At 39.9% G+C, this 25,812-nt stretch overlaps 1 pseudogene; it reads right to left on the bottom strand.

Moving 5' to 3' along the window:
* Positions 1-22,475: 22,475 nt before the first annotated feature.
* LOC115847426 (tubulin beta chain pseudogene) lies at positions 22,476-23,687 on the bottom strand (annotated as a pseudogene).
* Positions 23,688-25,812: the final 2,125 nt, after the last annotated feature.

Genomic DNA, 25,812 nt, shown 5'->3' with positions numbered 1-25,812 from the left:
TTCCAGCTTGCACTTTTAGCTTGGGATATAACAATCAAGCTCTATTCTCACAAAGGAGATTAGGCCAATTTATTATGGATTATTCAGTCCACTGCTTTTTCAGGTGGAAGGGGTATTGCAGAAACACTGGAATTCTACTTCTAAGACTTTTATTTTATGCCTGCCCATAAGTTCCATTTCCAATCCTGTTCCTGGATTTTCAGTGAACAAGCGAAGGGAAGTAAAGAGCAGAGAGGGCAGATTATTGGTATAAGCTTCTATCAGCACTTCTTCTTAAGTCCTGTCTACCCAAGGGTAATGTATTAATAATTTGAAAAGACACTAAAAGACACAGAACACCATTTTGTTCTAAGGGCCGGTCTTGCTGATGATAATGTGCTGCTTGGATCTAGTCCAGAAAGGTGCCTTCCTTAGCCCTGTCCAACTCCAGGCAAGTCAAGGGTACAGGTTGCTACTAGAGAACTCCAGTCAAAAACTTCAGGGAAGCCTCAGGGGAATTGGTTTAACAACCTCTAGTGGCTTTGTCTCTGGGCTCAGCAGCCTGGCTTTAGGAGTGCACAATAGCATTAGAAAGGACAGTATTTAAAAAGGCAGTGATGATATGTCCAGGAGTCCAATGGGGACACTGCATCTGAAGGGACCTAAAAAAAAGTTCCTAATTTAACTAAGACCCGAAGAATAAGAACCTAAGAAGATGAAATAATTTGGTTTCTCCAGGGCACCACTGAGATTGGGAAATGGCACAGGGTTTTAGGGGGAGACCAAGAGTCTTTCCTGTTCACTTCAGTCTGGTTCCAAGTCTGTGGTGACTTTTTATGATGCCCCCTATACTTTATAGGAATTTTGGTTGAGGAAAAAGAAATGTGCAAACTCTTTTTCTACCTACATGTAGAGGGGTACATTGAGGCTCTGCCATTTTTTTTTCCATTTTAGCTAAAGCTTCTATGTGTGTGTTGACTACAGGGGGAACTTGGCACCACCTGGGATTGTCCAGGTCACATTAGGAGAAAACAGATGAGAGAATGAAGAGAAATGAAGAGTAGCCAGAAATTAAGAAATGTTGACTTCTTTTTTTTTTTTTTGCGGTAGTAGGGCCTCTCACTGTTGTGACCTCTCCCGTTGCGGAGCACAGGCTCCGGACGCGCAGGCTCAGCGGCCATGGCCCACGGGCCCAGCCGCTCCGCGGCATGTGGGATCCTCCCGGACCGGGGCACGAACCCGTGTCCCCTGCATCGGCAGGCGGACTCTCAACCACTGCGCCACCAGGGAAGTCCCCTAAGTGTTGCCTTCTTATCCCAAATCTACCATTTCATAAAACAGTCTAAGCCGTTTCCCAGGTCAATTTTCTCATCTCTCATAGGGATATGCCACTTCCTATTCATGATTCTTTATGAGAACAGTGTGATATTTAATCAGTTGCTTACGAGGAAACATGGTGAAGAATATGATGTAAAACACTGTTATTTTATTTATGTATCTTTAAGTGGAGAGTAGTATGTTATTTAAAAAGTGGTTTTATAGAGTCCAGACCAGCTGCCAGAGTAGGCTAAGACCAAGTAATTTATCTCAGAATGTCCTGTCGCTTTGTTCTGGCACATCAATGGAAAAAAGTTCTGACGTTCATTTTGCTGAATAATTAGTTTAGGGGGAATCTCCTGGACAGATTGTAGTCTTGTACTGCAGAGTTGAAATTTAATGATTTCAACACATTTGTCTTCAATGACAACATAAATCAGAGATGAATTACATCTAATCAGTAAAATGGGTTTAATACATGGCCTATAGGTTGTGGGAACCAATTAATATTTGTAAGCATATTATCTAAGTTCTAAAGTGAGGGACATTATAGAGGTTGTATTATAGTAGATTGGGTTCAAGTTAAAAAACAATTCTAACTTGTATAGTGCCTAGAGGAAGAGGAGAGTAGAAAGACAAAAAACATTTTCAGCTGGCTAATACTTTCACCTTAAAATGTAACTTGGATATTATAAAGAAGAATAAAACACTTAGAAAACAATTAATAAAACTAGTATAGAAAAGACTTACAAAGAGTTTTTTTTTTTTTTTATTCCCCCCTCCCTCTTCCAAAGGCTAACCTCCAAATAAAATTCTAGGTTGAAGTTTTACACTGTCTGCTGCCGACAATTGCCACTTTCCAAATACAGACTGCCAAGAACACAAAGAGCAAAGTTTAGTCAAAGTTCATTTTCAGGTCATCCACCCTGGACCCATCAATCTGAAAAACCTCTGGGTAACCTCTTCCAAGTTTGTGGACTGGAGCGGGATCCTTTGCAACCTCATTAGAGCATGCAATAATTAATTTGTCTTAAATAGGAAATTAAACAGTCATGTACAGTGTAGAGAGGAGGTCAGAAAGTGGATCTTGAGGTGCATTCACAACCTCTATTTGGGAGTCCTCCCAGGACTGCAGGGAGGTGGGGCAGACTCAGAAGAGAAATACTTGTGTAGGACAAATGTTACAAAACCTCCATGACAAAAAGCGTCCATAATAAGCGAGAAATTTGCCCTGAGAACAAATCGCGTGTGTTTAATGTTGCTCAGGCATGCCTGTCTTTCAGAAGACTTAGGGTGAGAACTTAGACAGAGTTGACTTCACAAATTCAGTGTGTATTAACCCAGAAAACTCACCGTTGTCCTTGAACTTACTACGAATTGTATCCTAGACTTGTGTTCATGAACTAGAGATTCTGTCATGAGAAATGGGAGAAAAGGTCTAATGTGGAGTTCTAATGAGTCAATGTTATTTGTGAATTCATGGTGAATCAAACCATTGTCTTCCAAGATAGCATTTTGACATAATTAGAGAAGTTGAATGGATAGCATTAGCAACACACACAGACAATTTTGAAAAATAAATAAAATGCTATTTATTTCTTAGCAATAGAAGAATGCAGGGTTTTTCCAATTACTGTTTCATCCAAAACCTGTGATATCTATCTATCTAGAATTTTCCTATAATAAATTTCATTAGCTGAAAATTAATTTTTACATAATAAAATAGGAATTAAAAATCCATGACACTATATATTATAAGTGAGGATATGATCAGATTTATAGTCTTTTGGTCTCTTTATATTTTTTGATGAACTTAGTACAATTAAGTCTAATGGCAAATTACAGAGTTATTAAGTAAAACAGTTTGTCGTGTGTGATACAGAATAAAATGTAAATTATGAAATAAAGGTAAATACGGATAGTTGAAAGAGGAATTGTTCAAGGTTACAAGAGCTGGAAAGCAAAAGATTCTGAAAAATTAAAGTGTATTAATCAGGGAAATCTGTGGTTACATAGCATCGTGAGAAAAATATCAAATTATCTCCAAGTCCATTGAATATGTTGCCACAGATGTAAAAAGACACATCTTTGAATATTAAAAATTCTGAGCGTTAAATTACTGTTTGATTTTAGCTCTCTAGTTCTTCCACATTGTGCTCATTTTTAATGCTGGCACCTTAATCCCTTAAGTCTATCATTTAAATTTTTTCCCTGAAAATAAACGATGGTCTTGTGATTTGGGGCTTTTTTTTTTTTGAGGTATAGCTGACCTACAGTGCTATGTTATTTCCAAGTGCATAACGTAATGATTCAGTATTTCTGTACATTACAAAATGATCATCATCATAAGTCTAGTTACCATCTGTCACCATACAAATTTATTACAATGTTATCGACTATTGACTATATTCCCTCATGCTGTACATTTCATCCCCATGACTATTGTTTTGTAACTCTGTTTTGTGTTTGTTCGTTTGTTTTGTTTTTTAGGTTTCACATGTTAATGAAATCATTTGGTATTTGTCTTTCTCTGTCTGACTTATTTCACTTAGTATAATACTCTCTAGGTCCATCTATGTTCTTGCAAATGGCGAGATTTCATTATTTTTATGGCTGCGTAATATTCCATTGTGTGTGTGTGTCTATACACACAGACACCACAACTTCTTTATCCATTTGTCTATCAATGGATGCTTAGGTTGCTTTCATATCTTGATTATTGTGAATAACACTACAATGAACATAGGGGTGCATATATCTTTTCAGATTAGTGTTTTGTTTTCTTTGGAAAAATAGATCTGGGTTTTTTTTAAACATCAGGTTCACTGAAGAAAAATTTACATAGAGTAATAATTCACTCTTTTAGGTATACAGCCCCATGAATTTTGATAAATATTTATAAATGTATAACTGCCTTCACAATCAGGGTATTAAACATTTCCACCATCCTGTAAAATTCCCTTATGTCTCTTTGAGGGAATCCCTTTTCCCCATCTCATGGCTACCAGTGATATGATTATAATTCTTTTAGTTTTGCCTTTCCAGAATATCATTTTTTTTTGTCTTCTTTCACTTAGCATAATAAAAGCTTTCATTTTGGGAGGTAAATACCTGTAAGTGGGATTCCTGAGTCATGTGGTAAATGTATGTTTAACTTTATAAGACTTTATATTAAACTGCTAATCTATTTCCCAAAGCGGCTTTACAATTTAGCATTCCCACTAGCAATGTTTGAGAGTTCCAATTGATCTGTATCTTTGTCCACACTTAGTAGTCAGTTTTTGAATTTTAGCAATTCTAATATATGCTAGTAGTAGCTCATCATGGTTTTAACTTGAATTTACCTAGTGATATGGGTAAATTCATATCATATATATGCGATATGATGTTAAACTTTTCATTATTTTATTTGCCATTTGTATTTCTTCTTTAGTGAAGCCAAAATCTAACCAATTGCTGAACAAGTGCCAGTAGCTGCTGACCTCCAAACTTCTTGTTTAATGAGGAAAATAAAACCGTATTTGTGTTGAGCCACTGGTAGTCATATTCTTTGTTGCATGAAGCTGAATAAGCATTCCCAAAGTATACAATCTTCTTTTCAAATTAAGATTTTTATGTTCATATTCCTATATTCTCTCTTTTTGTTAATGGCATAAAAATTACCCCATCATCTAAGCCAGAAAATTAATCCAGTTTTTATTTTTACCGCTTTCTTATCTCCCAGGGCAACAATTCACATCTCCTGAAGGAACTACTGCAATAGCCCTTTCACTAGTCTTCATGCCACCAGTTTTCCCTCCATATTGATATTAGGTTTAGCACTTTAAAATACAAATATGATACCAAACTGATTAAAACCTTTGGTTTATCATTGCCTGTAAGAGAAGATCTGAAGGCCTTAGCATAGCATGCACAGGCTTTCACAACCATTCCTCCATCTATCTTCTCAGCTTGATCATATGCCTCTACACTTCACTCCCCTCCCTCCCTCCCTCCCTCTCTCCCTCCCTCATGTGCTGTGCTGCTATGGAACAGAACAGTTCACCCCTTTCTCACAACTCAGAATCCTTGATTGTTCTGTTGGGAAAGGCCTCTCCCTTTTTTCTCATCTGAACACCCCTTATTCATCTTTCAAGGTCAATGTCATAGTTACTTCTAGAACACACTTCTCAATTCTTCTAATAAGAGTTGCACATTTTCTTCCATCTGCTTCCATGAAACTTAATTCCTTCCTTTATTCTTGTACTTTCTCATACTATATTTTTATGTGCTGGTTTCTCCTACAGTATGTTTGAAGTAGGTGATGAGTATGAATGCTACTCTGACATCTCTGAAACAAGTTCAATGTGATATTAAAAATATCTGTGATTTTAAAAAAATGTTTACAGAGTGATAGTGACTGTAATATTACCATAGTTTATTTTATGCTTTCATAATTGAAGAGAATACTGAATTTGAGGGGTTAGTGGAAATATTCAAATTCACACTTGCTTTGTTAAGAATCCCTGTCATAGAGTGTAAAGAAGGGAATAAGGCAAGGATAGAATCCTTAGGCATTCTAATGTTTAAGAGCTAAGCAGAGATGACGTAAAGGAGGCTGAGAAGAAGTAGTCAGAGAGGTAGAAAGGGAATCAAGAGAGTGATTAATTAGGCCAAGGAGTGGAAGCACCCAAGTTTAAGGAAAGAAGCCAAGAGAAATTAGTATTAAAAAGTCTGTAGGGTTTGATCAACAGAAACCTTTGCTTGAATGACTTCTGACTTTTATGGCAGCCATTAGCTTTATATAGGTTTGGGAGGAGTAAGTTATTTTTTTTCCTCTGGCTCATCACACCATCAAGTTTGGATCTGTAGAGCTTAGAGACCAAATTCTAAAGCACAAAAGATAACCTTGAGGACTTTTCTGGCCATAAAAATACCAGTCTCATAAAATGATTAAAAGTGATAATGTTCAGTCTATAAATTAATCAGGGGAAATGGGGACATAAATTTTAGCAACTTTGTGTCATTATGAGTTTGTGTAAAGGATTTTGTTGGAAGAAATAAAGACTTAAGACCACATGACACATGAACTATGTTTCCAGATAAGGAGATGGCTTGGGCGAATGACTCCTTGTTTAATCACCTGTTCTATTTTTTATGATTTAATATATGAATCTCTTTTACATGATTGCATTTTAGATTTGATTGATTTTGGTTTTTAATTGTTAAATATGGAATTGATTAGACTTAGTTTTATGAGAATATAATTGGATGTAAATTAGGCTTTGGTAAAATTTAAATCAAAAATATATTAGGCAAATTCCTTAATCTTTTTTTTTTTGCCTCAGTTTCTTCATTTGTAAAATTAAAGCCTTGGACTCGATGACCTTGAAGGTCCTTATGAGGTCTAATAGTTGAAGACTACGGTTTTATGTAGAGAAATAACTGTGTAGTTAATCAAATCATTCATTTTTCAAGTGATTATTTTGGCTTCTGAGAGCTTATGAGAAATCCCTTCATTTATGACTATTTGTATTCATTATCTAGACACTGTCCTCATATAGATGGGGGGCTAGTAATCACATCAGTCCCAACATGGAAAATGTCTTTCTTTCCAGTACCCAAATTTTAAACATGAAGGATGGCAGCAGGCTTTAAGCAACCAGTGCTGTCTATCTGACTTACCTATATTGAATTACTGCAAAACCATATTAATTTTTAGAATTGCTTCAAATCTTGAGGAAATTTAATACCGTGGGGCCTACCAGGTTACACAGCCTGTGAAGCCAAGCTGCTTGCCTGCAGCTGGTGCGGTGCTGCAGAGTTGTTTGCTGTCCTTGGTCACAGTCAAAACTGGCTACATTCCACGTCATTGAATCAATTGCTCAGAGTTTGGAATATGCTACCTCCAGAACCTGAAGAGGCATACCTGGTGTCATTCTTCTTTCTTTGCGGTGGGAATGCCAAGATGTAATAATTTGTGTTTTACTTTGGAGGGAACGTTCTGGCATACCCTAGACCACTCGACCCCTTCAAACTTCACTGCTGTGTGGAGTTCCTGAATCTTTAAGGTTTATCCTCCACTTTCTGGAACACATGTGTCTAAACCAAGGCCTCCACTTGCCATTTCTTGCTCATCTGGTCTGATTAACATGATGTCATCAATATCGTGGGCCAATGTGACATTTTGTGAAATGTCCAGATGATCCAGATGGTTCATTTGGACTATATTGTGACCTACCGTGCAGAGTTGGCATAGCCTTGTGCAAGATTAAATGTGTATGATTGTACATCTGACATGAATATGAACTACTTCTGATCCTCTTTCCTGATAGGAATAGAAAAGATCACATTTGCTAGATCAATGGCTGCATAGTTTGTACCTGAGGCTATATTAATCTTCTGTAGTAAATATACCACATCTGGCACAGTAGCTGCAATTGGTTAAGTTTGTGGTAGTCAAATGTCATGTACAGGAGCCATCTGGCTTTGTGGAATTCATTATGGATACCATGAATTTAAATGGAAAGTGATGGTGACCACTACCTCTGCGTTCTTTAGGTCTATAAGGGTGGTACTAATCTCTGCCACTACCACCAGGATGAAATATTTTTATCTGTGAAAGGGAAGTCTCATAGGTTTTCACTGGGCTTTTTCTACTATGATAGATTTTACCCTACATGCCAAGGACCAAATGTGGAGGTTCTACAGACCACCAAATATTTCCATTCCAATTATACCTCTGGAGACCCAGGGAATGACCACTATAGACCTAGTGGACCTGCTGTAAGCCAAACTTGGGCCAGGACTTTACTTAATATCTGGCTCCCATACATCTCCACTCCAGCAGGGGCCATGATGACTCTTTGGGCCTCTGGTTAGCAATGTTAATTTGGACCTGTGCCTAACAGTCCTCAAAAAGTACGAGTGTTCCTCTTTTCCAACTTTATGATAATCTGAGTAAATGGCTATAGGTCCTTTTAATCAGGGACTACCATATATGCTTGCTGTTCTTTTGCAAGGTTATTTCTCTTAGGGACCCAGCATCTCTTTTAGTCATTGGATATTAGGTCTAAGACTGGCTCAGGTCTACAAACTGGGCTTTTTACTAGGGCAGCTGTCCTAAGCCTCTTGATTATCCATCCTTGATTTCTTTTTGTTGTATATATTAAGAAATATATCAATACTTATTGGCTGCCCATGACTTTGCCTTAGGAATGCCATGTCCTTTGAACATCTCCATAGCTCCTTGTGAGTAATTACCCACTCATAATGATGATAATATCCCCCAACTTGCTTCTGATCATTCAGCATCATCACCACGTGGCCTCTCTTATCATTCCTATCATTCCTGCTGGCCTCTATCATCTCTATCACTTTCAGAGAGAGAAGTGCTATAGTAGCATCTCTTACCTTAGCCCTGGCCTGCAAACAACAGCCACCACTGATCTTCTCAATGATTCTAGTGCCCCTCTAACCAGCTCGTTTCTGACCATGTTCTCTAAACTGTCCCTAGAAGGTGGTGGGTTCTCCAGCCTTGTGTTTTCTCTCCACTTCAGAATCCCCATTTCCCTGAATCTGTTGATCCTTTCTTTCACATCTGCCATGGCAATCACAGCATTTCTACTTCACTTAGTGTGGATTACAGCCTTTTTAGAAGCCAAGAGCCATCTAGGAGTATGTTTGCACAGTTACCTGGGTGCTTGCCAGGGTGTTAAATCCTGTATCATATGAGGATGCTTCCAAATCAACAAACTCTCCTTTGTGAAAACTTATGCTCTACACCCTTTTGATCCTGCACTGTCAGGATCTAGTCCTACTCTCCTGGCTCCCACTGACATATGTTTTTGGCCCTGCAACTCCTTTAGCATATATACCCTTTTCTCTCTCAATAAGGCCCAGAACATCCTTGGCCAGGTTATGTCATGACTTGACCCTGACAATTGGTTTGGTAGCTAGAGAAGAAAGTGGGGGTAGATCTTGAGAAGAGCATGTGCTATCTTTCAAAGCAGAGTCTCTGCATCATGTGTAAGGAAGAGTGGACACTACTAGCCTTAAACACAAACAAATGGGCCACCGTGCAGGTCTGGAGAGTTCAGCAAAACCTAAGGATTTAAAATTGAGTGCCTAAATCTTCCCATCCTGTGTTTCATGGTCCTATTCCTTTCTCATCAAGGTCCTGACCTTGGAATGGCAGACTTGTTGGGCTGAAAATTCAACATTTTCTGGAAATATACTACTTCATGATTACTGGGTCCAATAGTTAGCATTTCCTGCCCTTTGGCAGCAAAGATTAGAGCCCCTTTTATTTGCTTCCAAGAAGGCCCTCTTGCCTTCACACTTTTCCTTAAATGAACAGTTAATTATTCTTACCTTTTCATTATAACCTCTACTACTAAAGCCTCCAGGCTTCTAAAATACCTGAGATATTGCCCACACCAATGCATTCCCTTCTACCAGTTTGTCATTGGTGAAAGTTATAACATTGGAACAGTTACAGCATGCTAGGAGACATCAGGAATCTACTTAGCCCCAGTGACAGGGTCCTTATTGCCAGTTGGCCAAAGGATGATCCAACTCAAACATTTTATCTTAGAGTCTGCTTCCTGGGATTATTCTTGGTACTAACTCTCTTAGATCAAATTCACGGGAAAAAAGACTCAACAGAGATATGTGTTCAGGAAGTTGACTGGGTCCAAGTGTTCTTGGATACAGGATATGTAAAGAGGTGTAAAGGAAGCAGGATTGGGCAAAAGGAGAGATTGATTTGTGATAAGTTGGGTTGGCCAAGAAGTGCGTTCGGGTTTTTCTATAAGATGTTATGGAACGAACTTCTTGGCCAACCCAATAGTTGCAAGAAAGGCCTCAGCTGATTATGTGGGGAGCTCTGGAGCTGGGATGGTCATTCAGAGCTGTCCTAATTTGAGGCAGCAAGGCCAAGATTTTAACCAGATACTAAATTAAGAGTATCTTTTAAAATATATATATATATATATTTATTTAGTTGCACTGGGTCTTAGTTGCAGCACATGGGCTCCTTAGTTGCAGCTTGTGGGCTCCTTAGTTGTGGCATGTGAACTCTTAGTTGTGGCATGCATTTGGGATCTAGTTCCTTGAGTAGGGATCGAACCCAGGCCCCCTGCTTTGGGAGCGCAGAGTCTTATTCACTGCGCCACCAGGGAAGTATCTTTAAAGATGAAGTGATATTTGAGCAGGTGGCTTTCTTCTGTCAAAGGCAATTTCCAGAAGAAAACTTAATTGCAAACAGTCAGTAGCCAACATCCTGGCTGATAGGGGTATAGATGTCATGGTCCTGGAGGGGGATATTGGCAGCACACCACAGCATTCACTACAGATGTCATCAGAAGTGGTACTTTAGCATTCTTGAAATTTTTCTCTGATTTGTGTCATTTTGTTTTAGTACTATTCTTAAAATTGAGTGTCCTCATTTGTAAAAATAAAGCTTCATCAAAAAAACCAAAGCACATAAGCTTTCCAATTTCTAATTGTTTCTGTTTCTCTAATTTTTAAGTTAAATTTTCTCAAGATTTGAGGTAATTAGAGAAATTTATTTGATTTTGGAGTACTTTAAAAGAAGTCAGCAGAAAAGTCAGTGTCAGAAAACACTGGTTGCTTAGAGCCTACTATACTTGTTTAAAACAAGCCTACTATACTTGTTTAAAATTAAATAATTAAAAATGTGGGCTTTCCTGGTGGCGCAGTGGTTGAGAATCTGCCTGCTAATGCAGGGGACACGGGTTCGAGCCCTGGTCTGGGAGGATCCCACATGCCGCAGAGCAACTAGGCCCGTGAGCCACAAGTACTGAGCCTGCGCGTCTGGAGCCTGTGCTCCGCAACAAGAGAGGCTGCGATAGTGAGAGGCCCGCGCACGGCGATGAAGAGTGGCCCCTGCTTGTCACAACTAGAGAAAGCCCTCGCACAGAAACGAAGACCCAACACAGCAAAAATAAACAAATTAATAATAATAATTAAAAAAAAGAATAAGGTCTTTAAAAAATTTATATTTTTATATTTATACAACCTCATCAACAACAAGATCGCCAACTGGGATGCAGAGAAGAAAGAAGGACAGGAAAAAGAAGACAGCAAAAAGGATAGAAAAGATGACAAAGAGAAAGAGAAAGATAAGGAAAAGAGTGATGTAAAGGAAGAAGAGAAAAAGGGAAAAAAATGTAGCTTTTTAATTTGTAAATTAAAATCTTATAAAGTAAAAAAAAAAAAACCAGGGACTATGTTTACACCTTTAGCATAAACTTTGGTTTAATGCTCATTCAGTCTAGACTCCACTTCAAAGCACTTTGAAACCACATTACAGACTTCTGTTGCAGGCAACTTGGCTAAGTAGATAGATGTTCATAGAACACTTCTTCGGGAAGGACATTTAAAGTACTGGATAAAACATAAACATATTTTCAAATGCATGGCTAATTTATGAAGGAAAATATTTGGAGACCAAAATGAGAAAGCATGTATCTAGAGATGTAAGCAAGCACAGTATTGGGCATGTGCTGGGTGGGGTTGGGTATGTTATCTGCATTGCCCAGTGGCCTACATGGGTTTGTTCAGGCTGCACATGTGTGAAAAAGGTAACAAACCTGCAGACCTGCATCGGTAGCAAGACTGCATCAGAGACCCTGCACAGAGTCTGTTCTGCTGGCGGAAGCCACTAGGGCAAGCTCTTCTCAGCTTGCTCAGGCATGACTCTGACCCAGTCCACTGTGCTTGCCGCCCGCTCTGAATGTCACTAAGTGAGGAGCAGCTACCTTCCACCCTTCCCCCTAAGATCTCCCCTCACCGTATGCAAAAATCAATTCCAGACAGCTGGAGCATTTCATTATGAAAGGCAGGACTTCAATACTTTTAGAAGTAAATAGGTCAACTCTGTATAGGAATGGATTCTTAATCAATACATCAAAATAATAAAACATAAAGAAACAGTGATAAATATCATATTAATTTATCACAAGATCCCCCCCCCCCGCCGAAAACTGAGGAAACGTCACCTCACAAACTGGGAGAAAATATTTGCAACACATATAACCAATAAAGGATAGTGTCCAGAACATGAAAACATCAAACCAATATGAAAAGACAATCTATTGGAGAAAAAGGTAAAAAACATTAAGACATTTCACAGATGAGGAAAAATAAACAGCCAATAAACTTATGAAAATGTGTTCAACTTTATTAGTAATCAGGGATATGCCAACTTAAACCATAATGAAATACATTTTACACCCATTATATTGGTAAAATTTAAAGGTATTGTAATATCAAGTTTTGGTGAAGATGTGATAAACTGCACAGTCACTTTAGAAAACACCTTGGCATAATCTAATGAAGTTGAGCTACTTCATACACTTCTACAACGTATCAATTTTGAATATATAATTTATAGTATTTTATAAATTCTGGTGTGCTTGGATCAGTCTGATTTATATCACTTTTCCTGGGGTCATTTCTAATAACATCTCTTTGCTCTCCCCAAATTTTTTTAGTTTGATAAAATTTATGGTTATTCTATCATCATCCTTAAAAATATATGTAATGATATAAAAAATACGTGATTTACTTAATGAATGCCTATTATTGGGGATTAGGTTTTTGGCAATTTTATTCTTTATACCATCTTTTTTTCCTTTTAAAAGTGTGCAGGCACTACAAGGCAATTAAATTCAACTTTAAGATTGGGTATACCATCGGTAGGGTACACATGGTCCTCCCGTGGGGTCTGCTTAAGTCAGGATGACAGTTAGGAACCCCTGATAACAGTAGTACCTGATCACTAACACAGGGGAGCAGCTGACCCAACCATTCTATTTCTTATTCATCTCTTGGTGATCACATAAATCTTTTTCTGTTTTTCTCAACATCCTGAAACTATTTTTTTTTCCTTGAGAGACATAAATTTTTTTCCAGATTTCCTTAGAAATATTTTCAAAGAGAATTACCCCTAAAGATCACTATCTCAACCTCTAAATCATCTAAAAACACTCTTCAGAATCTCCTGAAATTTTTCTACCTACTTCCTTACAAAAGTAATCCCATTTTTCATGAAACAGCATTCTTGAAACAAGTGAACAAAAAAACTGTAGTAGTCTTGTTACTTCTTATTATGTCTTTACATATTTTTAGTGTTGCAATGTTGTTCCTATATTTTGCACTATGAATGCACGTTTTTCAACCATCACCTGTATAGATTCTGCTCAAATATAACAGAGTTACATGAAGAAATGCATTCTGAGTTAGTAAATTAAGGATTGACAATAATTCTAAATAGTGCCACCTGATAGTATTTTAGGGTGATGGCAACCAACCTGTCTTAATAATTCATAAAGTGTTCAGCTCATCCAAGTAAACCTCACTTTAGCGTGATGATATTTTACCTTTAGTAAACTCCTTCCATGGCTTTTTCCATCTTTCCATCCTCAAATACTTATTAAGCCTGCAATTTGCTAATAATAGAAAGATACAACATGTGCTAATGATATAAATGCAGTGTTTCTCAAAGTGCTTGATATGCTCTATTATACATTATCTCTCTTTTAGAAATCACATAATGTTCTCATGTCCTAAGACATTTTAGAAAATAGAAATCGTGGCTTTGGCTATATGACAGCAGTAGAATTGTACAGCATACAAACTATGTCAGTATATATTATCCTAGCAGTCTTTTTTTTTTAAACATCTTTATTGGAGTATAATTGCTTTACAATGGTGTGTTCGTTTCTGCTTTATAACAAAGTGAATTAGTTATACATATACATATGTCCCCATATCTCTTCCCTCTTGCCTCTCCCTCCCTCCCACCCTTCCTATCCCACCCCTCTAGGTGGTCACAAAGCACCAAGCTGATACCCCTGTGCTATGCAGCTGCTTCCCACTAGCTATTTTACATTTGGTAGTGTATATATGTCCATGCCACTGTCACACTTTGTCCCAGCTTACCATTCCCCCTCCCTGTATCTTCAAGTCCATTCTCTAGTGGGTCTGCATCTTTATTCCCGTCTTTCCCTTGGGTTCTTCTGACCATTTTTTTTCTTTTTTTAGATTCCAGATATATGTGTTAGCGTATGGTATTTGTTTTTTTCTTTCTGACTTACTTAACTCTGTATGACAGTCTCTAGGTCCATCCACCTCACTACAAATAACTCATTTTATGGCTGAGTAATATTCCATTGTATATATGTGCCACATCTTCTTTATCCATTCATCTGTCGATGGACACTTAGGTTGCTTCCATGTCCTGGCTCTTGTAAATAGAGGTGCAATGAACATTTCAGTACATGACTCTTTTTGAATTATGATTTTCTCAGGGTATATGCCCAGTAGTGGGATTTCGGGGTGGTATGGTAGTTCTATTTTTAGTTTTTTAAGGAACCTCCATACTGTTCTCCATAGCGGGTGTATGAATTTACATTTCCACCAACAGTGCAAAAGGGTTCCCTTTTCTTCACACCCTCTCCAGCATTTATTGTTTGTAGTTTTTTTGATGATGGCCATTCTGACAGGTGTGAGATGATATCTCATTGTAGTTTTGATTTGCATTTCTCTAATGATTAATGATGTTGAGCATTCTTTCATGTGTCTGTTGGCAATCTGTATATCTTTGGAGAAATGTCTATTTAGGTCTTCTGCCCATTTTTGGATTGGATTGTTTGTTTTTTTAATGTTGAGCTGCATGAGCTGCTTGTAAATTTTGTAGATTAATCCTTTGTCAGTTGCTTCATTTGCAAATATTTTCTCCCATTCTGAGGGTTGTCTTCTCGTCTTGTTTATGGTTTCCTGTGCTGTGCAAAAGCTTTGAAGTTTCATTAGGTCCCATTTGTTTATTTTTGTTGTTATTTCCATTTCTCTAGGAGGTGGGTCAAAAAGGATCTTGCTGTGATTTATGTCATAGAGTGTTCTGCTTATGTTTTCCTCTAAGAGTTTGATGAGGTCTGACCTTACATTTAGGTCTTTAATCCATTTTGAGCTTATTTTTGGGTATGGTGTTAGGGAGTGTTCTAATTTCATTCTTCTACATGTAGCTGTCCAGTTTTCCCAGCATCACTTATTGAAGAGGCTGTCTTTTCTCCATTTTATATTCTTGCCTCCTTTATGAAAGATAAGGTGACCATATGTGTGTGGGTTTATCTCTGGGCTTTCTATCCTGTTCCATTGATCTATATTTCTGTTTTTGTGCCAGTAGCATACTGTCTTGATTACTGTAGCTTTGTAGTATAGTCTGAAGTCAGGGAGCCTGATTCCTCCAGCTCCGTTTTTCTTTCTCAAGATTGCTTTGGCTATTCAGAGGCTTTTGTGTTTCCATAAAAGTTGTGAAATTTTTTGTTCTAGTTCTGTGAATAATGCCAGTGGTAGTTTGATAGGGATTGCATTGAATCTATAGATTGCTTTGGGTAGTAGAGTCATTTTCACAATGTTGATTCTTCCAATCCAAGAACACGGTATATCTCTCCATCTATTTGTATCATCTTTAATTTCTTTCATCAGTGTCTTATACTTTTCTGCATACAGGTCTTTTGTTACCTTAGGTAGGTTTATTCCTAGATATTTTATTCTTTTCATTGCAATGGTAAATGGGAGTGTTTTCTTAATTTCACTTTCAGATTTTTCATCATTAGTGTGTAGGAATGCAAGAGATTTCTGTGCATCAATTTTGTATCCTGCTACTTTACCAAATTCATTGATTAGCTATAGTAGTTTTCTGGTAGCATCTTTAGGATTCTCTATGTATAGTATTATGTCATCTGCAAACAGTGACAACTTTACTTCTTCTTTTCCGATTTTGATTCCTTTTATTTCTTTTTCTTCTCTGATTGCTGTGGCTAAAACTTCCAAACCTATGTTGAATAATAGTGGTAAGAGTGGGCAACCTTGTCTTTTTCCTGATCTTTGTGGAAATGGTTTCAGTTTTTCACCATTGCTGACGATGTTGGCTGTGGGTTTGTCATATATGGCCTTTATTATGTTGAGGAAAGTTCCCTCTGTGCCTACTTTCTGGAGGATTTTTATCATAAATCGGTGTTGAATTTTGTCAAAAGCTTTCTCTGCATCTACTGAGATGATCATATGGTTTTTCTCCTTCAGTTTGTTAATATGGTGTATCACATTGATTGATTTGCGTATATTGAAGAATCCTTGCATTCCTGGGATAAACCCCACTTGATCATAGTGTATGATCCTTTTAATGTGCTGTTGGATTCTGTTTGCTAGTATTTTGTTGAGGATTTTTTTTTTTTCGGTATGCAGGCCTCTCACTCTCATGGCCTCTCCCATTGCGGAGCATAGGCTCCAGACGCGCATGCTCAGCAGCCATGGCTCACAGGCCTAGCTGCTCCGCAGCCTGTGGGATCTTCCTGGACCGGGGCACGAACCCGTGTCCCCTGCATTGGCAGGTGGACTCTCAACCACTGCGCCACCAGGGAAGCCCTGTTGAGGATTTTTGCATCTATGTTCATCAGTGATATTGACCTGTAGTTTTCTTTCTTTGTGACATCTTTGGTTTTGGCATCAGAGTGATGGTGGCCTCGTAGAATGAGTTGGGGAGTGTTCCTCCCTCTGCTATAGTTTGAAAGAGTTTGAGAAGGATAGGTGTTAGCTCTTCTCTAAATGTTCGATAGAATTCACCTGTGAAGCCATCTGGTCCTGGGCTTTTGTTTGTTGGAAGATTGTTAATGACAGTTTCAATTTCAGTGCTTGTGATTGGTCTGTTCATATTTTCTATTTCTCTCTGGTTCAGTCTTGGAGCATTGAGCATTTCTAAGAATTTGTCCATTTCTTCCAGGTTGTCCGTTTCATTGGCATATAGTTGCTTGTAGTAATCTCTCATAATCCTTTGTATTTCTGCAGTGTCAGTTGTTACTTCTCCTTTTTCATTTCTAATTCTATTGATTTGAGTCTCCTTTTGTTTCTTGATAAGTGTGGCTAATGGTTTATCAATTTTGTTTATCTTCTCAAAGAACCAGCTTTTAGTTTTATTGATTTTCGCTATCGTTTCCTTCATTTCTTTTTCATTTATTTCTGATTTGTTCTTTATGATTTCTTCTGCTAACTTTGGGGGTTTTTTGTTCTTCTTTCTCTAATTGCTTTAGGTGTAAGGTTAGGTTGTTTATTTGAGGTGTTTCTTAAGGTAGGCTTGTATAGCTATAAACTTCCCTCTTAGAACTGTTTTTGCTGCATCCCATAGGTTTTGGGTCGTTGTGTTTTCATTGTCATTTGTATCTAGGTAGTTTTTCATTTCCTCTTTGATTTCTTTAGTGATCTCTGGGTTGTTAAGTAGTGTGTTGTTTAGCCTCCATGTGTTTGTTTTCTTACATAATTTTTCCAGTAATTGATACCTAGTCTCATAGCTTTGTGGTCGGAAAAGATACTTGATATGATTTCAATTTTGTTAAATTTATCAAGGCTTGATTTGTGACCCAAGATATGATCTATCGTGGAGAATGTTCCATTAGCACTTGAGAAGAATGTGTATTCTGTTGTTTTTGGATGGAATGTCGTATAAATATGAATTAAGTCCATTTGTTTAATGTATGATTTAAAGCTTGTGTTTCCTTATTTATTTTCATTTTGGATGATCTGTCCATTGGTGAAAGTGGGGTGTTAAAGTCCCCTGCTATGATTGTGTTACTGTCGATTTCCCCTTTTATGGCTGTTCGTATTTGCCTTATGTATTGAGGTGCTCCTATGTTGGGTGCATAAATATTGACAGTTGTTATATCTTCTTCTTGGACTGATCCCTTGATCATTATGTGGTGTCCTTCTTGGTCTCTTCTAATAGTCTCTGTTTTAAAGTCTATTTTGTCTGATATGAGAATTGCTACTCCAGCTTTCTTTTGATTTCCATTTGCATGGAATATCTTTTTCCATCCCTTCACTTTCAGTCTGTATGTGTCCCTAGGTCTTAAGTGGGTCTCTTGTAGACAGCATATATATGGGTCTTGTTTTTGTATCCATTCAGCCAGTCTGTGTCTTTTTTTTTTTTTTTTCCTGTGGTATGCCAGCCTCTCACTGTTGTGGCCTCTTCCATTGTGGAGCACAGGCTCTGGACGCACAGGCTCAGCGGCATGGCTCATGGGCCTAGCCACTCCGCTGCATGTGAAATCTTCCCGGACCGGGGCACGAACCCATGTCCCCTGCATTGGCAGGCAGACTCTCAACCACTGCACCACCAGGGAAACCCCAGTCTATGTCTATTGGTTGGAGCATATAATCCATTTACATTTAAGGTAATTATTGTTATGTATGTTCCTATTACCCTTTTCTTAATTGTTTTGGGTTTATTATTGTAGGTCTTTTCCTTCTCTTGTGTTTCCTGCCTAGAGAAGTTCCTTTAGCATTTGTTGTAAACCTGGTTCGGTGGTGCTGAATTCTCTTAGCTTTTGCTTGTCTGTAAAGCTTTTAATTTCTCTGTCAAATCTGAATGAGATCCTTGCTGGGTAGAGTAATCTTGGTTGTAGGTTTTTCTCTTTCATCACTTTAAATATGTCCTGCCACTCCATTCTGGCTTGCAGAGTTTCTGGTGGAAGATGAGCTGTTAACCTTATGGGGATTCCCTTACGTGTTACTTGTTGTTTTTCCCTTGCTGCTTTTAATATTTGTTCTTTGTATTTAATTTTTGATAGTTTGATTAATATGTGTCTTGGCATGTTTCTCCTTGGATTTATCCTGTAAGGGACTCTCTGTGCTCCCTGGACTTGATTAACTCTTTCCTTTCCCATATTAGGGAAGTTTTCAACTATAATCTCTTCAAATATTTTCTCAGTCCCTTTCTTTTTCTCTTCTTCTTCTGGGACCCCTATAATTCGAATGTTGGTGTGTTTAATGTTGTCCCAGAGGTCTCTGAGACTGTCCTCAATTCTTTTCATTCTTTTCTCTTTATTCTGCTCTGCAGTAGTTATTTCCACTATTTTATCTTCCAGGTCACTTATCCATTCTTCTATCTCAGTTATTTCTGCTATTGATCCCTTGTAGAGAATTTTTAATTTCATTTATTACATTGTTCATCTCTGTTTGTTTGCTCTTTAGTTCTTCTAGGTCCTTGTTAAATGTTTCTTGCATTTTCTCTATTCTATTTCCAAGATTTTGGATCATATTTACTATCATTATTCTGAATTCTTTTTCAGGTAGACTACCTATTCCCTCTTCATTTGTTAGGTCTGGTGGGCTTTTATCTTGCTCCTTCATCTGCTGTATGTTTCTCTGTCTTCTCATTTTGCTTAACTTACTGTGTTTGGGGTCTCCTTTTCACAGGCTGCAGGTTCCTATTTTCTGTAGTTTCTGGTGTCTGTCTCCAGTGGCTAAGTTTGGTTCAGTGGATTGTGTAGGCTTCCTGGTGGAGGGGACTAGTGCCTGTGTTCTGGTGGATGAGGCTGGATCTTGTCTTTCTGGTGGGCAGGTCCACATCTGGTGGTATGTTTTGGGGTGTCTGTGGCCCTATTATGATTTTAGGCAGCCTCTGTGCTAATGGATGGGGTTGTCTTCCTGTTTTGCTAGTTGTTCAGCATAGGGTGTCCTGCACTGTAGCTTGCTGGTCTTTGAGTGGTGCTGGGTCTTGGCCTTGAAATGGAGATCTCTGGGAGATTTTCACCATTTGATATTACGTGGAGCTGGGAGGTCTCTTGTCGACCAGTGTCCTGAACTTGGCTCTCCCACCTCAGTGGCACAGCCCTGACTCCTGGCTGGAGCATCAAGAGCCTGTCCTCCACATGGCTCACAATAAAAGGGAGGAAAAAAAAAAAGAAAGAAGAAGATAAAATAAAATGAAACAATGTAAAATAAAATAAAGTTATTAAAATAAAAAGTAAAAAATAATTAAGAAGAAGAAATTTTTTAAAGTAATAATAAAAAAAATGGACAGAGCCCTAGGACAAATGGTAAAAGCGAAGCTATACAGACAAAATCACACACAGAAGTATACACACTCTCAAAAAGAGAAAAAGGGAAAAAAGTATATACATCGTTACTCCCAAAATCCACCTCCTCAATTTGGGATGATTTGTTGTCTATTCACCTATTCCACAGATGCAGGGTACATCAAGTTGATTGTGGAGATTTAATCCGCTGCTCCTGAGGCTCCTGGGAGAGATTTCCCTTTCTCTTTGTTTGCACAGCTCCCGGGGTTCAGCTTTAGATTTGGACCCGCCTCTGCGTGTAGGTTGCTCGAGAACGTATGTACTTCTCTCAGACAGGACGGGGTTAAAGGAGCCGCTGATTCGGGGACTCTGGCTCACTCAGGTCGGGGGGAGGGATGGGTACGGATGCGGAGTGAGCCTGTGGCGGCAGAGGCCGGCGTGACGTTGCACCAGCCAGAGGCGCACCGTGCGTTCTCCCGGGGAAGTTGTCCCTGGATCCCAGGACCCTGGCAGTGGCGGGCTGCACAGGCTCCCCGGGAGGGGAGGTGTGGCGAGTGACCTGTGCTCGCACACAGGCTTCTTTGTCGCTTCAGCAGCAGCCTTAGCATCTCATGCCTGTCTCTGGGGTCCGCGCTGAAACCCGCGGCTGGCGCCCGTCTCTGGAGCTCCTTTAAGTGGCGCTTTTAATCTCCTCTCCTCGCGCACCAGGAAACAAAGAGGCAAGAAAAAGTCTCTTGCCTCTTCGGCAGCTCCAGACCTTTCCCCGGACTCCCTCCCTGCTAGCTGTGGGGCACTAGCCCCTTCAGGCTGTGTTCACGCAGCCAACCCCAGTCCTCTCCCAGGGATCCGATCTCCGAAGCCTGAGCCTCAGCTCCCAGCCCCCACCCGCCCCGGCGGGTGAGCAGACAGGCCTCTCGGGCTGGTGAGTGCTGGTCAGCACTGATCCTCTGTGCGGGAATGTCTCCGCTTTGTCCTCCGCACCCCTGTTGCTGTGCTCTCCTCCGTGGCTCCAAAGCTTACCCCCTCCGCCACCTGCGGTCTCCGCCCGCGAAGGGGCTTCCTAGTGTGTGGAAACCTTTCCTCCTTCACTGCTCCTTCCCACTGGTGCAGGTCCCGTCCCTATTCTTTTTTTTTTTTTTTTTGAAGATGTTGGAGGTAGGAGTTTATTAATTTATTTATTTTTGCTGTGTTGGGTCTTCGTTTCTGTGCGAGGGCTTTCTCTAGTTGTGGCAAGCGGGGGCCACTCTTCATCGCGGTGTACAGGCCTCTCACTATCGCGGCCTCTCTTGTTGCGGAGCACAGGCTCCAGACGTGCAGGCTCAGTAGTTGTGGCTCACGGGCCTAGTTACTCCGCGGCATGTGGGATCCTCCCAGACCAGGGCTCGAACCCATATTGCCTGCATTAGCAGGCAGATTCTCAACCACTGTGCCACCAGGGAAACCCCATCCCTATTCTTTGTCTCTATTTTTTCTTTTTTCTTTTGCCCTACTCAGGTATGTGGGGAGTTTCTTGCCTTTTGGGAGGTCTGTGGTCTTCTGCCAGCATTCCGTAGGTGTTCTGTAGGAGCTGTTCCACATGTAGATGTATTTCTGATGTATTTGTGGAGAGGAAGGTGATCTCCGTGTCTTACTCTTCCGCCATGTTGAAATTCCTCCCCCATCCTAGCAGTTTTTAAAGCTCTAAGAGTGTTAGAACTATTATATCTCTATACCCTTTAATATTATGGTATGAAGGTCAGCTGAACTAAATCCAACTGACCAAATTGCATAGTTACATACAATTCTACCTTGAAATATAGAAATTCCATTTGTGTAAAAATATATTTAAATAAAATATATTTATTTTATATAAAACACTGCAGCTTAAAAAGATTCATAACCCAATGGCAGAGCCATTCCCAGGGAGGATCAGAATTGTTCAGTTCAGGAGGTCTTGGAGGCTTTTATTTTTGTTTGTTGGTTTGTTTTTGTTTTCAATTCCCATTTATTTTTGGCTTCTTGGAGAGTTATCTGAAAAACAGAGAGGGAAATGTTAACTGGACAGGTCGGAGGAGTGGGCACGAGAAGGAAATATAGGGTTACCCAGAATGGCAGAAATCTAGGTGCCCCAGAGTGGAAAGAGAGAGCAGACATTGAACAAACAACAAATACTTATTGAGCACCTATCACATACCAGGCAGTGTTCTAGAAACCACCCCCCCCCCCCACCAAAAAGAAAAAACAAGATAGAGGCAGAAAACACAAATTCTGAGGGAGAAGAAAGGGGCCGTTGAGGAGGAAGGCTGAGGGGAGTGAGAAGCCTGCGGTCGTGGGGACTCGGCCTTAGGCCTCCTCTTCAGCCTCCTCACTGAAATCCTCCTCTTCTGCAGTGGTATCCTGGTACTGCTGGTACTCGGAGATAAGGTCGTTCATGTTGCTCTCAGCCTCGGTGAACTCCATCTCATCCATGCCCTCACCTGTGTACCAGTGGAGGAAAGCCTTCTGGAGGAATATGGCAGTGAACCCCTCTGAGATGCACTTAAACAGCTCCTGGATGGCCGTGCTGTGGCCAGTGAAGGTGAGTGCCCCTATGAGGCCATGGGGTGGGATGTCGCAGACGGCCGTCTTGATGTTGCTGGGGATCCATTCCATGAAGTAGCTGCTGTTCTTGTTCTGCACGTTGAGCATCTGCTCATGCATCTCCTTCATGGACGTCCATCCACGGAAGACAGCAGCCACGGTGAGGTACGGGCCATGGCGGGGGTCACAGGCAGCCATCATGTTCTTGGCATCTAAGACCTGCTGGGTGAGCTCGGGCACAGGGAAGGCCCGATACTGCGGGCTTCCATGGCTGGTCAGAGGGGCAAAGCCAGGCAGGAGGATGTGGAGCCGTGGGAAGGGCACCATGTTGACTGCTAGCTTGTGGAGGTCAGCATTGGGCTGGCCAGGGAAGCAGAGGCAGGTGGTGACACCACTCATGGTGGCTGAGACGAGGTGGTTTAGGTCCCTGTAGGTTGGCATGGTCAGCTTGAGGTTGCAGAAACAGATGTCGTAAAGGGCCTTGTTGTCAATGCAGTAAGTGTCATCAGTGTTCTCTACCAGTTCATGGGTGTTGGCGTTGTAGGGCTCAACCACAGGGCCGGACACTTTGGGTGAGGGCACCACACTGACGGTGTTCAGGATGTGGTCAGGATATTCTTTACAGGTCTTGCTGATGAGCAAGGTGCCCATTCCAGAGCCCATGCCCCCTCCCAGCGAGTGGGTCAGTTGGAAGCCCTGCTGGCAGTCACAGCTCTCGGCCTCCTTCCGAACCACATCCAGGACCGAGTCAGCCAGCTTGGCCCCCTCTGTATAGTGGCCCTTGGCCCAGCTGTTGCTTGCCTCCGACTGACTAAAAACAAAGTTGTCTGGTCTGAAGATCTGACCTAAAGGACCTGAGTGAACAGAGTCCATGGTCCCTGGTTCTAGATCCACCAAGATAGCACGAGGAACAAATTTGCCACCTGTGGCTTCACTGTAGTACACGGAGATGCGGTCCAGCTGCAGGTTGCTAGTCCCATGATAGGTGCTGGTGGGGTCAATGCCATGTTCATCACTAATCACCTTCCAGAACTTGGCACCGATTTGACTGCCACACTGACTGGCCTGGATGTGCACAAATTCCCTCACTGTTAAAATTTACTATAATCTTTTTGCTCACTTCAAAGTGTGTACGGGGCAAGAAAATGGTATGTAATTAGTTTTTCTCTGCTGCTGATCGCAGGCTGGAAGGATGGGATGGGTCCTGGAGGCTGGAACAGTGAGGTCCTAATGTGGCGGCAGGAAGGTTCTGAGAGAGCTTGGAGGCTTTTGCGTAAAGGCTATGATTTTATTGATAATTTTGCCTGTGTCATAACCTAAGAGGGTTAATATAGGGCTTTTTTAATTTTTAGGAAACACAAAGATATACTTTATGTCTCACTGCAAAGATAATTTGTTTGGCAGCAATATTGATTACCACTTAAGTGAGAAACTAGGTTTGTTCCAAAAGGATTTCATAGCACAAGCTTGGGAATGTTCCCCCCTCCCCCCTCCTTTTTTGTATGAAGAAAGAAAAAAAAATCATTCTCAAAGTCACTTCAAATGTAAGTTAACAGTTTAAAAATGATCAAGGAAAGAAGAAAACATGTTGAAGAGCACTGTGACTGTCTTGAATCACATTTCTAAGGGCATGACACCAGTGACATGATTGCTTACTTTTCGTGTTATTAGACTACGATGGGAAATAACCACTGAATTCTGACTGAGATAAGCCATCAAAAAGTTAAGTGTTTCCCATATCAAACTGTCAGCTAAAGCATCTTATTTATCTCCTGCTTCTTCCTTTGGGAGACCAAATGTAGGTGAATGAGAGGGTGACATTGGAGGAGACTTGACCTGGTCTAACCTTTCAAGGCTGAGCAGTTTCACATTTTCTGCTAATTACAAGACACCTTCAAATAATTTTTGCATCTTTTTTCCAGATTTATTGAGATACAATTGACATATAATATTGTGTAAGTTTAGGATGTACAACATAATGATTTGATATATGTATACATTGGGAAATGTTTCCCACTATCAGATTAGTTAACCCATCCATCAACTCACATAATTACAATTTTGTGTGTGTGTAGTGAGAGTGTTCAAGATCTACTGTCTTAGCAACTTTCAAGTATATAATACAGTATCGTTAACTACAGTCATCATGCTGTACCTTACATCCCCAGGATGTATTTGTCTTATAACTAGAAGTTTATGCACTTTGACTGTCTTCACTCATTCTCAGCCTGCACCCCCCGCTCCAGAAACAACCATCTATTCTGTTTCTATAATTTTTTTTTTAGATTCCACATATAAGTTAGATCATATGATATTTGTCTTTCTCTGTCACTTATTTCACAAATAATATCCCAAATTTGCTTCTATCATTCATTTTTTTCTAATGAATACATGGATGTTGTGGGAATAGCATTCTAGATATTAATATATTAATATTTTTCTCTGATTCCTTTCCTATTCCATCAGCCTGTTTTGTTGGACACTGGGAGGTGACTAAAAGGGAACATTAGAAAAAATAAGAAAACCTGACAAGGAGATGTTTACAATAAAGCCAAGGAAAGTAGGGACAATCACAGCAGCAAAATTTAATTCTTAATGCAGTCAAGGAAAAATAATTCTGAAAATGGCAAATTTCTCCTTGCTGTAGATATGGCTTTCAGGAAGGATCTACTGGGCACTTACGGCACGTAGAAGGACTGAGTTTGGTCTTGAAGTTTACTTGACTAGGTCATCTTTCTTTCTACCCAGGTGTCTTTCAGTGAAAGGAGAGAATGGCTTTCAGGCCTCATGCTATTTCTTCCCATTCTATAATTTTTAGATTTAATCAGCATTTTAAACCTTCACCAAAAAGGAAACTCCATACTTAAATGGTCTTATTGGCAAATCCTACCAAATATAAAAAGAAAAAATAATGCTAATCTGACACAAAGTCTTCCAGAGAATAAAAAGACTAACTGCACTTCAATATGTTTATGAGGCCAGTATAACCTTAATGCCAAAACCTGAGAAGGTTGGTATAAGGCAAATATCAGGCCAATCTCATCCATGAACATTGCTAACATTGTTTTAGGATTTTGTTATCTAACTAAATCTGGCAATA

The sequence above is a fragment of the Globicephala melas genome, chromosome 3 (genome assembly GCF_963455315.2).
Source record: "Globicephala melas chromosome 3, mGloMel1.2, whole genome shotgun sequence".
NCBI classification, from domain to species: domain Eukaryota; kingdom Metazoa; phylum Chordata; class Mammalia; order Artiodactyla; family Delphinidae; genus Globicephala; species Globicephala melas.
Note: the sequence above shows the minus strand (reverse complement) of the source record. Positions and strands in the feature narration are given on the sequence as shown.